We start from the raw sequence: 15,376 nt of genomic DNA on the forward strand, positions 1-15,376 counted from the left end.
GTTTTTACTCAGTGTATTGAAATATCAAAAGTAGAAAGCAGACCGTTATATGTGGCCATTTTAGACATTGCAGGAGCCTATGACAACGTAGACCGCAATATTTTGTATGATATTCTGAAATGGAAAGGCTTAGGTGACGATTGTCTACAGCTTTTGAGAGAGATTTACCTAGAAAATACGGTTATTGTAGAATGGGAAGGGATGAGAAGCGAGGAGGATGTTCATATCAACAAGGGACTGAGACAGGGGTGCCCTTTATCCCCGCTGCTATTTATGATGTTCATGGTGAGGATGGAGAGGGCGCTAGAAGGAAGTAATATCGGGTACACACAGGCGGCTACAGTAGTTGAGCAGCAGCTCCCAGGTTTATTTTATGCGGATGACATTGTGTTGCTAGCTAACAAGCAAAGGGATTTGCAACGTCAGGCTAATATCTGTGGACAGGAAGGCAACAATTTAGGTTTTTAATTTAGTGTTACAAAATCAGGTGTTGTGGCATTCAATGAAAACAGTGAACAGACAGAGGAAATACAGGACCAGGAAATACCTCGTGTAACAGAATATAAATGCCTTGGTATATGGATAAACGAGGGCAATAAATATATGGAAACACAGGAAAAACAATAACAGTGAAGGAGAAGAGAAATGCAGCCATAATGATGCACAGAGCACTATGAGGATACAATAGGATACGAGGTCCTCCGAGGTATGTGGAAAGGTGTAATGGTTCCAGAACTTACTTTTGTAAATGCGGTTGTTTGCTTTAAATCAGGCGTACAATCAGGACTCGATGGGAACCAAAGGTCAGAGGGTCGCCTCGCATTGGGCGCTCACGGGAAGACTACAAACGAAACTGTGCAGGGGGATATGGGCTGGACTAGTTTTGAAGTGAGGGAAGCTCGCAGTAAAATTGAGTATGAAGAACGCCTGGGGAATATGGAAGAAAGTAAATGGGCTGGGAGAGTGTTCAGGTATCTGTACAGGAAGAACGTTGATCCACAGTGCAGGAAAAGAACTAGGAAGCTTACCAGCAATTATGCGGCCTGTATGGTGGGCAACACAGCAACAATGTCGGTCAAGCGGAAAGTGAGAGAAGCTGAAATAATCTCATGGGTGGCGGAAATGGAAAGGAAACCCGCCGTGAGTAAGTACTCAAGAGGAAAAAAACGAGATCAGGAAAGAAATAACTTATGATAACTCAAAGAAAAGCTCAATTCTTTTCGACCCGAGATCGGGATGCCTTAGAACACGCACCTATAAAGCGAGATATAAGAAGGAACAAGAAGCATGTGCTTGCTGCGGTGAAGCTAGGGAAACTATGGAGCATGTTTTATTAGAATGTGAAGACGTCTACCCAGCGGGCGATATAGGCACCACTGGCCTCTTTGAAGCCCTTGGGTTCAGCGGGAGCAGTGGAAAAGCAAACATGTCCGCAATCGGCATTAGTAAGAGGCGATTGGATGATTGGTAGACGAAAAGTAGGGAAATGACAAAGAACGGAAACGTCAGATTATTCATCAGACTTGGTCAGTGACCGTAATTATTTCAATAGTTTCAAAGAACGGAGACGTACAAAAGCACAGTTAGCAATAGGGGATAAGAAAATTTGGGTGTGGGAGTTTATAGTTTTTTATTTTTTTATTTTTTATTGTTTAACTTAGGTACGACATTAGGCAGTATAATAGCAAGAGCTTGGTGGCGCAACCCACCGCCCCGTTCCAAAGGGGACGCTCATAACAGCCATCCACATTCATCCATGCATGCTCGACGGAACCTATATGGCGCATCATTTTTTTTTCTCAGCAGAACTAGCGCGTGCGTCAAAGAAAAAACGTGCTACCGTGATTTCGTTCGCGCATCGTGTTGGTTCGCGCATCGTGTTCACCTAAAATGGACAAAGCAACCTTCAACAAGGCCCTAATAAGTGAGGTGAAGAAGCGTCGCGTCCTGTGGGAAGTACACGACCGCAACAACAAAAGCAACATCAAACGTGACCAGGCATGGCGAGCTATAGCAGATGCACTCTGCGTAGACGGTATGTACCAAATCTGTGCGCACGTGGTGTGGTTGCCCTGCTTGTTCTATGTACATTCGCGTCGACAAGCGTGTGAACTTGGCATGTCTACCCGCCGTTTTCGTACTGATCTCGATGGCAGAGAGCGTGCCGCTGCGTTTTCTTTGTATATTTGCGAGAAAAAAAGTTGGATCATTGCAAGCTGTGTTGTGCCTTGACATCTGCTTGGCAGGAATATGCCTGTAAGAAAATACTAGCAGTAGGAAGCTAGCGTGGACTGATGCAGGCATCTCGAGTTTTTTTTTTCTTTTAGAAAATAAATATTATGCAGCATATGTCATTAGTTGTATCACCTTCCTGCGAGCGCACATGTGTAATTGCTCACACTAACTCTTCGCTGCTGCTTTGCAGTGACGCAAGTATTGAAGTATCCACAAGTCATCCGACACGTAACATCCCACAAGTAACGCCGGAAGAAGTAAAGAAAGCCTTGGGAGCTGTGCAAAGGGGGAAGGCAGCTGGGGAGGATCAGGTAAGAGCAGATTTGTTGAAGGATGGTGGGCAGATTGTTCTAGAAAAAACTGGCCACCCTGTATACGCAATGCCTCATGACCTCGAGTGTACCGAGTGTTGGAAGAACGCCAACGTAATCCTAATTCTTATGAAAGGGGACGCCAAAGACTTGAAAAATTATAGACCGATCAGCTTGCGGTCCGTTGCCTACAAAGTATTTACTAAGGTAATCGCAAATAGAATCAGGAACACTGATTCATTCGTTCGTGAGACATTCGTTCCACAACGACTTTCTATTTTTGGGAAAGCCGAAGCCTACAATAAGTTCTTGGCAACGAAAATTTACTATGTATTTGCAAGTGATTCATTGTGCTAGGCTATACATCTAACGCTTTCACTGTATCTTTGCAACCTTCGTATGGTCTTCAACTTTTGAGCCCATGAGGCGAAACAATATTTTCAAGCCCGTTAGTGAAGATGGGCTGGGCTCAGTACATCTTTATGTGTGGCAAATAGTGTCTCGTTTCTTCTTCTTTCGCGACCCTTCGCATCCTATAATTCCGTCATACATGCAAGTCACACTTGTTAATGCGTTACCTGATTTAGTTGTTTCTTCAAATTTTTCTTCGCGTTTATGTTTGTGGCGGTTCATGCAAGAAGTTTACTTGGCGGTTCGTTTCCTGACGGTTCGGTTTTCCACTGAATACTTGTACTCTGTGTCTCGCAAAACGTTGTACAAAGATTTACTGTCCATGCTATTTCCGCCTCCGATTTACCGATCACTATACATTAAATGGCTAGGCCACGATGTAGTAAAGCGAGTTCGCAAATTTTATTTATCCCCCTTGCTGCAAAACATTCTTTTATACACTTCATAGTGAAACCATACCGGTAAAAACATGGCTACAAAATAAGGGTATCTTTGTCTCTTCCGTTAACTGTCGCCTTTGTGATGTCCCAGAGACAACTGAACAGTGTTTTATTAGCTGCACCGACGCCATCCTATTGTGTTATGTCCTTCAACGGACTTTAAAGAAAGACTTTGAGATTAATGATCAAACTGTGCGATGCCTGCTGTCAACCTCTGGTAATAGTGCACCTTTCGATATGTTTTTTCTCATGGGAATGCACAGTTTGTGGAAAACGCCAATGATGGACCGAAACGCCGAAACGGTGGTACCTAAAGGGTACATTTTATCCAAATGACCCTACACCAAAAGCATGTTTATGATGGACTCGATATACAACCGGACTGGTACCCTATCTTGGTGAGGTGCTTATCCTTGCCACCCTTCTAAAGTGAAACCAACGTTTCTACTCACAGTATGAACGCTACCTTTTCTGTGTGTGACTTTCATTGTGCCCTCCGTTCTCTGACTATGCTGAACTGGTGAATGTCGGTTTGAATGCTACTGTAATAAATACCATGAAAGAAAGAAAGGAAAAGGCAGCCGTGGCTTCAGGGGAGCGTGCTCGTCTTGCACCTCGGAGGTCCGGGTTCAATTCCCACCCAGACAGAAATGTACAAAAATGTCTTCTTCTTCAAAGCCACTTATTTACTTTGTTTATGGGAAACCATAAGAAACTTTCATGAGAAACGTGACGTCAATCTTGCGTTTTCTTTTTTTTACTATTTTCGGTGTCGGCCTTGATAGTCAGCGACTCTCAGACGGCAATAAGAAACTTTGCCAACGGCCGAATCTCCCCGGAGGCACTACGAATTCTTCTTGCAGGAGGCCAAAATTACAAAAGAAAGGTATACATCACCTGGACACCCGCTCATACCCTCGCGGAGCACGGCAACAACGAGGCGGCACACGACGCGGCTCGAGGGCTTACGGACCGAGCCGCAGTCGCAAGTGACGCCCCGACACCCTCCAGACGTGACGGTGCAGTAAATGAGTGGGAGTCGGAGGACAGAATGACCACATATAATGACATCACGAAACATTATAGGTTAGGGAGGCGCATGTTCCCGCGACCTCACGCAAAATTGACAAAAAAGCAGTCTGTCGCATGGCGGCAGTTACAAACTAGGACGTATCCCAATCCTGCGCTCTCGCACATCATATATCCGGACGTATATCCTACGGACAAATGCAAAACATGTGAATCCAGAGCCACTCTGGAGCATATATTATGGGAATGCCGAGGGATAAATAACAATAAAGAAAACGAGGCCTCTAGCAGCAGCCTTTGCAGGCCCTGGGAAGCCGCGCTGCTCAACCCCGCCCTCGAAGATCAACTATGGGCCGTCCAGCGAGCCGAGGATGCCGCCAGGCCCCAAGAACTCCTGGCCGTCACCTAGGCGGGGCCTTTAGCCCTCCGCACCAACTCGCAGGGCACACCATAAAGTTCTTTCCTCCTCCTCCTCACGGCGCAGTTTCGACAAGGGCACCGCCAACACAGACACCTAAGGCTTTCGCCTTAATATGGAAAGTGAATCGTGATCGTTGTGGGAAATGTCTAAAAAAAAATTCGTCACGCCATGCGCAGCGAACAACGAGCTCAGCGACAGAGTCAGCCGGAGTCGGCCGACGAAGATGTGCCCAAGCGATTGCGACTACTGCAGCAGAGAAGACAGTTGATAACGTTGAAACTTGGCAACAAAACTACAGATGACCAACAGAAGCGATTGCAGAACGATAGATTGCACAAACGCGCCAAGCGCGTTGCCGAAACGGTTGAACAGCGAGAAGTCCGGCTATAGCCGCGGACGGTTGCATGCCAGCGACCCAAGGCCGAGGAGCGTCTGCCTTTCGCAGATGAACTGCGATGGCTTTCGCACGAAATTCCGTAGTTGGCGCAGCCAAACCGGCTGTAATTTTTTTACTGTACCTAGTCCTCTTAGTTTGCGTAGCTTATAGCTGTCTATAAGCAACAAAGAAAGGAAAAAAAGAAACATGTAGTGGCGGTGTTTCTTGCCAAGCTTTATTGTATGATTGCGCGTGTTTGTCTAACTCTCAAATGTGTTTTCAGTCACCCCAACATTCTGTAGTGCTTTGTTTTTCTGAAAGTGCGGCTCCCATGTAATGAAGCAAGAAAAAGAAAGACTGATTGGCGCAGCATGCTAAAGGGTAGGCAATCTGCGCTTGAGGAATCCACTTAAATATTCCAGCCAGCACTGGAAAAAAATTTGAAAGGAGCTTTTCTTTCATCATACAGTGCCGTGAACCAGGTTAGGCCCACATTTTTAGAGTACACTGCCTTTGAGATCAGCGGACATATCTATAGCACGATCATTAGAATCGACCTATAATTTTTTTATAATTGTACAACCAGCAAGAAAACTGGTCCGACATTTCGAAAAATACCATTCTCAAAAAATATATTGGAAGCAGGAAATGTAAAATGAAAAATTAGATTATTGGTTTTAATGTGCCAAAACCATTTTCTCATTATAAGGCGCGCACTAGTGGAGGACTCCGGAAATTTCGGCTACCTTGGTTTCTTTAATGTGCACCTAAATCTAAGTGCACGGGTATTTTCCTATTTCGCCCCCATCGAAATGCGGCCGCCGCGGCCGTGATTTAATTCCGCGATCTCGTGCTCAGCAGCCCAACACCATAGCCACTGAGCAACCGCGGAGGGTAGCTGGAAATGTAGCCCGTCATTTTGACTGAACTGACTCCCTGCGCATTGTCATGGAGAATGCGCTGAAGCGAACTGTTTTACTGACCTGTTGTTGTTTTTGTTGCCTGAAAACACGACTCGTACCTAACGGTGAGATTGGTCACACTTACTTTATTGAAAAGTGCATCTAAGAAAATACCAAAAGCGGGTCAAGGTGAAGTTTCAAAACGAAGGATTAGGCAACTAAATGCTAACAGAAATTTTGAGAGGGCCCACACACAAAGTTAACCAAAAATGAAAATGAAGTGTGCCATGGTTAATACCCCAGATAGCAGCTAAACTTTTCCGACGCTTCAATGAACTTGTGTATAGCAGTAATCATCGACCCATAGCGTGTGCCTAATTGAAATGCACCAAAGGACAAAATGTTCGGTGTAGCAGGCGCGTCTCGCACCTCTATGGCTTAAAAAAAAATGTTCTTAAATCCGACTAAATGCAAAATTATGTCTGTCTCGCGTCGCTCAAACTCACCAACTCCTTTCCGCTATATTATCAATGAAACCAACGTTGAGCCTGTGACTTCCCACAAATATCTTGGAATCCAGCTAAACAATAACCTTTCGTGGCATGCGCACATCGAACACATCATGAAAAATGCAAACAGATCGATTGGCTTCATTTGCAGGAATTCTTCTAAAGCCCCACCCCACTTGACGTTACTGATCTACTAAACTTATTAGACGGAAGCTAGAGTGTGTGTCATCTGTCTGGGATCCTGGTCAAAAAACATTAGTAGACACCATTGAGTCAGTTCAGAACAGGTCAGCACGTTTGATCCTTTCAAATTATTCCCGCGCAGCTAGCGTTTCTTTAATGAAGTCAAACCATGGCCTTATTAATTTGCAGCTTCGAAGAAAGCTTTCCTGTCTCTGCCTTTTTCAAAACATCCTTTACCAAATAGCTCACATAAACAAGAATTCACTTCAGAACCTTCGTACACGTCGTCGCGTCTTGATCATCGGTTTAAAGTGTTCGTTCCTTTCTTTCGCACAAATGTTTTCTCCGATTCATTTCTGCAAAGAACCAGTGCCGAGTGGAACCGCCTTCCTCCCTCCATCGCGTGCATCGGGAAGGCATCATATTTCAAGATTGCAATAGCTGATTATAGTTTGAGTTCATCAATCTAAATACTAATAATTGTTTGAACACGTTGTGTGTTTAGTGATTATTGCACCCAGCTCCTCTGTAACGCCCTTCTTGGTCCTGAGGGTTTTCTAAATAAATAAATAAATAAATAAATAAATAAATCTCGCGTCTCTGTTTGGGTCTACAGCTCAAGCTCCAGACCGCTAGGCTCACGCTACCTCGGCGCTCCTGAGTCCCGCTTGTAAAAGCCCTGAGCTGAAGCTTCCTCGTTACCACAAAACATGCATTTTAGGTGACTGCGGTCCACATATTGTGGAGGTGTACGCTATTTATAACGTGCACACTTTTTCTCAAGAGAACACCCTTTATGAAAAGCTGTTACGAAGAACGGTGACAGTAATAGCAAGTTTTGCGCAAACAATACTCGCGTCACGCAATATTAGTGTCATTATTACATAACGGAACGACTCACCTTACCATCAGAAGTTTATTGAAAGGTTTGGGGGCATTTATCCGTCTTGTATGTGCCTTTACAAAGTTCAAGCCAAATTGCAAACTTGATATCGCATGTAAATTGCAGCGTCTGCTGTAACTAAGTAAGGGGCGTAGCCAAGCAAGCGGGAATATTTTGTGATATATTGCAGATTAGTAGGCCCTTACAACTTTTGATAACACCAGATTGAGTTTCATAAATTGTACCTACAGTGGCATAGTAAGCTGTCTTAAACGCGCCTATTCCTGCTCGGGTGTAGAATTCAATTGCCCAGCTAGACCTCTTTGAAAACCGCGCACAAGGCTAAAATTTGCTCCGATTGCATCATGCACGGCGCTACAGCAACGCTATGTGCTCACGCAACACTTGCCTGGTCGTGTAATGGTTTCTTTCCTCTAATGAACAATGCCAATTTAACGCTCACAAGTAGTGTGGTCACAAAGTTATAGGCATAACATTATGCATGTTTATGTTACATCGGTTCCAGCAAGCGACTCCCTTTAACTGTTCATAAACACATTTTACGACCAAGAAAATCTAGATAAGTTCATCCTTAAACGTGATTAACTGACTCATGCGAAGCACATTTCATTTGTTAGGAACTTCAGTTACAAGTGAAGGTACGTTAAATGGTTCTCTTTTCGCGAAGTGTAATTTATTTATGAGTAGCGTAATTTTTTTTTCATTTTCTACAAATTATGCGTTTTCACGGGGTATCCTCTTGCCAGTGCTCTTCAGCCTTCGACGTCGCCATATAATGTCTTCTACCTTTCGAGGTTCACACACTGCATTACACTGATCGGATTATTTTACGGACGAGCAAGTTCAGCCTTGCGCGACCTCCACACTTCCAGTCCAATTCTGATACAACGCAGAACGGCAAAGGCAGTTCTACCATAGGGAATGCACTTGCCCTTGTTTGAAATCGAATTGTATTGCCTGGCAGCACCCGGAATGTCAACACGGAGGCAGGCGCTTGTAGAATAAAGAACATGCATGCATTCTTGATAAGCCACTGCAAGGGGCTTGATTCACGATATAGTGGCTGCAAATATCGCTGAAAAAAGAAAGAAAGATACAACAAAAATTCTGAGAATTGTGCACTAATGCGTAAGCATTGTTTGGCTCGGCGGCTACTTCGCGTTTGCTTGTTTATTTAGCTAGCATATGCATGTCTACCCATAGCTACCAATCATCTATTATTACACTATTGTTGCAATATTATGAACAAGTAAAACTCTTGCGTGTGCTAGGTGGTTCATGCTTGAATGAGTAAAGGGAAGGCGCAAAATACCAGGACTGAAGAAGGACAGAGGTCCTGTTGTTTGTGTCTTTCTTCAGTCCTGGTATTCTGCGCCTTCTTACTCATTCATGCGTTATTATACTTGACAAGTATCAATTTATTTTGCAAATATATCGCATCAACTGAGTCAAAACATCACACCAATATTTTTTTGCCTCTCCACAGTTTTTTCAAATGCGTAAGCGTTTCTGTCCTTACCCAATGAGAAAACTGTGCGTCCATCCCTTAAGACGTTAGCTTTCAAGATAGCACCAGCGGCAACGAGTGAATTAACCTTCGCGCTGCCTCTCGCTTCAACGCGCTGAGCTTCTCGGCAAGAAACACGGAGCACACGAAGCTATCAGCACTCGCCCCACTGAGCACCCATCGCAGATCGCTTTCAAGGTTCGGGCCCATGCGTCTCTCTTTAACGCGAGCCCAGCTGCGAGAACGCAGAGCACACGAGGCTGTCAGCAGTCGGCGTTGTTTGTCGCCATCACAGATCGCGTTCAATATACCGCCCACGTGGCCGCGCCTCATGCAGTCGCATCCGGTGTGCGGTTCATCGTGGGTCGTAATGGTTCGACACCCATAGATAAGGCTCCAAAGAGTGATAACGGCTTATAACTATCGGAACGCCATCAGCTCAGCCAGCGCCGCCACGTGTAGTAGTTGGCTTGCGTCATCAATTCACCTTGCGCCGCCGTCGGCGGAAGTTCGTGTCGCCTCAGATCTGTCGTGTGTACTGATCGTATCAAGTTTCATAACATTAATAATGACACCAGACTGCGTAGAAATGGGAAAGCGGTAGAATTTTTACGCATACTTAGACAACTCCCCGAGGAGTTTATAAGTAATATTTGTTTCTTTTACAGCGAAGCTTCATATGGCTAAGATCCTGGGTTTCTTTCGCCAGCGTTGACCGAAAACAATAATCATCAATGATTGATATCCCCGTAAGCAAGCAAGAACTCCATTGACTACTAGCCGCGTAAGGCAGAGGCTACAAGCACTCATCAAAGTGAAGCGAACAGTGCACACATTCTTTAGAGTCACGCATACGACATACTGAAGAGCATAAGTTTCAGTAAAAGCTCAAAACAAACATCTCAACCACACAATTGATAAACTCTTGCGCAAGCTGCGCCAGCGACGCCAGGTTGCGACGTGGGTGTGACGTCCACAGCCTTTAGTACTGTATAAGATAACCAGCCTAGCAACTGATATCAAAGTTATTGAATCACCGCTAAGGGCGGCGGCGTGCTGCCAAAATTAGCCTTATCCCCATTCATACCATTATTCTAGAATATCACTACAACCATTACTCTAAATCCATTACACATTGCATAACTGCTTCAGCAGTTGTAGTAGTGTGGTGCAGGTTCTTTTTCTTTAATTGTTACACACGGTTCCCCGAGTAGGAGCCAACAAGAAGTCAATTTAGGACGAAGCCGTTTCTTCCAAAGCGCACACGACACTTTTAATAAAACAAACGAAAATAGAAACACATAAAGCAGCCAATCAATGAAAAAATAATAACCGGAAACAAAATACAGCGCGAAGTATAGCAGTAGCCAAAACACTCAAATTAAGGGCAGATTATGAGTTCGAGCGCGCACGTAACCGTTGCACGTGGCAGGGCGGAGACGAGGCGACGAAAGAAGTCGCGTTGGTCTCACCACAGCTTCGATGTAGTTGACCGATGAGCAAGCGACCAACGCGTGGCAGTTTCAGCTTGGCGAGGGGACACAGGTGGCTTGGTGGCACAGGCTGATGGAAGCGGCGTCTCGGGCCCGCAGCCCAATCGCTCGCACACTGACTGCGGGGACAAACGTTCGCCGGCCTCGGGTGGAATAGCGACGCTTGGGAACAGGATGGCAGGAGGCCGCGGTCGGCTGAAGCCCTCGTGACTAGGGGCCGAAATCCGACGGCCCGTCTTCAACACCCGGTTCGGTGACTGATCTTGACCTTTGCGTCGCTTCCTCGAACGCTCTCTCTCTTCCGTCAGCGCGCCTCGTTTTTCTGCCCCTCTGGGCGATTTGTATTTTCCTGTTGGCGCTTGGGAACTTCGTGCACTTTTCCAATTGGGTGGTTTTCTTTTTCGTGATAGCGATGATAGTGATCTAAAGAAAGGAAAGACGCTTGATTTCTTTTTGCGCCGCGCGTTCGCGTGCTTGACGCTCCTCGACGTCGTCGTCTTCCATTCAGCACTGAATTCCCCTCCTCGCAAGCAATCTGTTGTTCTTTTGTTGCTTTTCTTCTGCCACGGAACTGTTTGCCGCACTTCACACATCACAAAATCCACATCGGATAAACACATTACTCATCGGACAAAGAGACGCCGATGCCTGTAGAAAGCCAGACGGGCTGGGCAATGGTCCACATAGCCAATGGCCTCGAGGAATGCGAGGCATGTAAGGAGACAGTCGCCCATTCTTCCGGTGTACCACTTGTGTTGGTGACAAGTAACCTCGTCAATTGGGAGGACCACTAACATAACTTGCCTCAAGAGAGGGTGAGTTCGCCTGCCTGCGTCCATGAAGGCTAGATAGGCCAAGATGGAAGGATGAGTGCAGACGTACTCGGTAAACAGACTACGACAAAATCAAAGCAAGAGGCCGGTGACTTGCAATGCCAGTCGCATTGTAAGTCAGAGCTAAGCGAGGACGGGCGCATGCTAAGTCTGTGTAAGTGCATGATGGGAGAGAGTGATATGTCGCAGCGTGATTACATAGAGGAACACACCGGGAGCGGTGGACGGGCAGTCGGGTGCCGAACCCGAGCCACCAGAGCTTAAACCGACGGGGGCCTCCTGCCATCCTATTCCCAGGCATCGCTACTCTTACCGAGCACGGCTGATGAACTTCTGCGTCCCAAGGTCAAGCGCGAGCAGTCGGGCTATGGGCCCGAGTTTGCAACCAGCTGCCTGGCCGAGACGCCACGTGCATCGACCAGTGCCACCAAGCCGCCTGCGTCCACTCCCCAAGCCCGAGATGCGCTCTGGTCGTTGGCTCATCGGTCAACTGCACCAACACTGCGGTGAGACCAACGCCACTTCCGTCGCCGCCTCGTCTCCGCCCCTCCGTGCCCAGCTGTTGCGTGCACGCTCATGTGCCCTTAATTTCAATGAATGAATGTTTGATGTTTTATGGCGCAAGGGCCAAGTATGGCCAAAGAGCGCCATGTTGGTGTTGATGAGTTTGCAGTGAAATCATGAGTTCGATGAAGTTGGTGTGACGTGGCTGTAGAGGGGCCTTAAAAATGGTCGCGCTAAACTGCGCAAAATCTATATAATAAGATTATGGCGATGACTTATGACGTGTACCATGAACAGTAAGATGCATTTAAATAGAATGATACGATGCGTAAAAATATATAAGGTTATAAGATATGCTAGAGCACTGCTGCCTCCTTAGAGCCCTTGAAGAACAAGGGCCTGGAGGCATGTGCTATGCAAAACTGTTACCGCAGTGGCATCCTGTGGAGCGAGGATGCTCTACGAATTTAATGGGCATATAACGTGTAGTACGACATCATTTAAATAGTTGAGGATTGCCTTGGTGTCAAAAAGCGGTTCCTTGCCGAGAAACATAGCCGGGTGTAGAGGGATGTTGTAATGGTAAGCAAGCGGAAAATGTTTCTTTCTCTCCGTTTCGGCTTCCCGACACTCCAGGAGAACGTGGAGGACGGTAAGCCTCTCACCGCATCTACCACAGATTGGAGGTTCACTTCCAGTAAGCAGATAATTATGGGTGCCAAATGTGTGTCCTATTCTGAGGCGACAGAATAGGACATCTGTTCGCCGAGATTTTGTTGGGGAGGGCCAAAAACCTAACTGTGGCTTTATAACGTGCAATTTATTATCTATCTCTGCGTCCCACATGCGTTGCCAGTGGTTTCGCAGTTTCTTTCGTATGTAAGGTTTCAGATCTGTGAAGGGCACCAAAGGAGTATTATTAACGGCAGGGAGTGCAATTGACGTAGCCATCTGGTCTGCCAAAGCGTTACCTTCGATTCCCCTGTGGTCGGGTACCCAGCATATGATGATTTGTTGGTTAGATAGATAAGCTTTGCACATGTCGGAATAGACCTCAGTAAGTGCAGGATTTTTATGTTTGTAGGGTGACATTAAGGCCTTCACCACACTTAGCGAGTCTGTATATATAACGGCTTTTTGGAGTTTTGCTTTCTTTATATGCTTTACAGCCGACCATACAGCGTAGGCCTCTGCCGTAAAGATACTTGTTTCTGGATGTAGTACATCGGATTCCGAAACAGAAGGACCAAAGGCTGCATATGATACTCCGCCATGTGACTTGGAAGCGTCTGTGTAGAACTCTGTGCATGAGTGTTTGTACTGAAGTTCTAGGAAATGCATTCGAATTTCTACCTCTGGAGCATGCTTTGAAACTTTTACAAAGGATACGTCGCATTCTATGACCTGCCAGTCCCAAGGAGGTAATAGCTTGGTTGGGCGCATTAAGCGGTGCTCCAGGAGTGGGACATGCATTTCATCGCTAAGCTCCTTCACACGCACCGAGAAAGGCTGTCTTATGGACGGACGGTTGCGGAAAAGTGTAGCATACGTCATATCGGTAATGGTATTAAAACATGGGTGTTCAGGAATGGAATGCACTTTAAGGAAATAAGTAAAGCTGACGTATGATCTCTGTAAGTGGAGCGGCCACTCATTCGATTCGGCATATAGGCTTTCGATCGGGCTTGTTCTGGAAGCACCAGTGGCTAGGCGGATACCTAGATGATGGACAGGATCCAGCATCCTTAGCGAGCTCGGGGCGGCAGAGTTATACACTACGGCCCCATAATCCAATCGTGACCGTATTAGGCTCTTGTAGAGATTCATTAGACACTTTCTGTCACTACCCCACGTAGTCTTGGATAGAAGTTTCATTAAGTTCATTGTTTTTAGACATTTTTCTTTGAGATATTTGATGTGTGGAATGAAAGTGAGTCTATCGTCAAGTATCATACCTAGGAATTTGTGCTCTTTGTTGATAGGAATTTGTTGTCCACACAGTTCTAAGCAAGGATCCGGGACCAGGCCTCTCTTTCGTTTAAAGAGAACACAAGAACTTTTGCGAGGATTGATTTTAAATCCGTTTTTCTCAGCCCATTTTGATACTTTGTTCAAACCATGCTGTACCTGCCTCTCGCACACTGCGAGGTTACAGGATTTAAAAGCTATTTGAATGTCGTCCACATAGATAGAGTAAAAAATGGCCGGAGGTAATGAAGCACGAAGCGTGCTCATCTTCACTATAAAGTGCGTGCAGCTAAGCACGCCTCCCAGGGGTACACAAGTTTCTTGTGTAAAAGGACGTGACAGTACATTGCCGACTTTTACACGGAATGTGCGATTGGAAAAATAGCTTTCTATGAGGCTTAGCATATTACCGTGAATGCTCATTTCTGCCAAGTCTCTTAAGATCCCGTATCGCCACGTTGTGTCGTATGCCTTCTCCATATCGAGGAATATGGATAGGAAAAACTGTTTGTGTACAAATGCGTCACGGATGTTTGCTTCAATACGTACAAGGTGATCAGTTGTGGAGCGCCCTTCCCTGAAGCCACACTGATAGGGATCAAGTATTTTGTTCTGTTCAAGGAAATGGATGAGGCGTCGATTTATCATTTTTTTCAAATACCTTACACATGCAACTTGTGAGGGCTATCGGGCGGTAGCTTGCCACTGAGGAAGGATCTTTGTCTTGTTTTAAAGCAGGGACCACAATGGCTTCTTTCCATGCGGTCGGAAGGTACCCTGCGTCCCAGATAGTGTTGAAAAGTGTAAGTAGTGTAACTTGCGTGTCATTGTGTAAGTTTTTCAGCATTTCATACATGATTCTGTCAGATCCCGGTGCGGAGCTCTTGCATGCGCTCAAGGCAGCTCTAAACTCTGCAATACTAAAAGGACGGTTGTAGGGTTGATTTTGACGACATTTTCTGTTGAAAGGCTTACGTTCTTCTATTTGTTTGTATTTGAGGAAGGATTGTGAATAATTTGCTGAACTTGACACGTTCTCAAAATACTCCCCAAGTGAGTTTGCCTGGTCTTGCAGTGTATCGCCCTGTGTGTTTACCAGAGGGAGTGAATATGTTTGGCGCCCTCTAATCCTATTCACCCTGTTCCAGGCTTTGGCCTCATCTCTGAACGAGTTAATACTGGATAAAAACTTGCGCCAACTTTCTCTTTTGGCCTGTCGGCGGGTTCGCCTGCCTTGGGACTTTATTTTTTTAAAGTTCATAAGATTCTCTGCTGTGGGAGAAGCGCGTAGCAAACCCCACGCCTTGTTCTGATTCTTACGGGCGATCCTACATTCGCTGTTCCACCACG

Source organism: Dermacentor variabilis, chromosome 3 (genome assembly GCF_050947875.1).
Source record: "Dermacentor variabilis isolate Ectoservices chromosome 3, ASM5094787v1, whole genome shotgun sequence".
In the NCBI taxonomy this organism is placed as follows: domain Eukaryota; kingdom Metazoa; phylum Arthropoda; class Arachnida; order Ixodida; family Ixodidae; genus Dermacentor; species Dermacentor variabilis.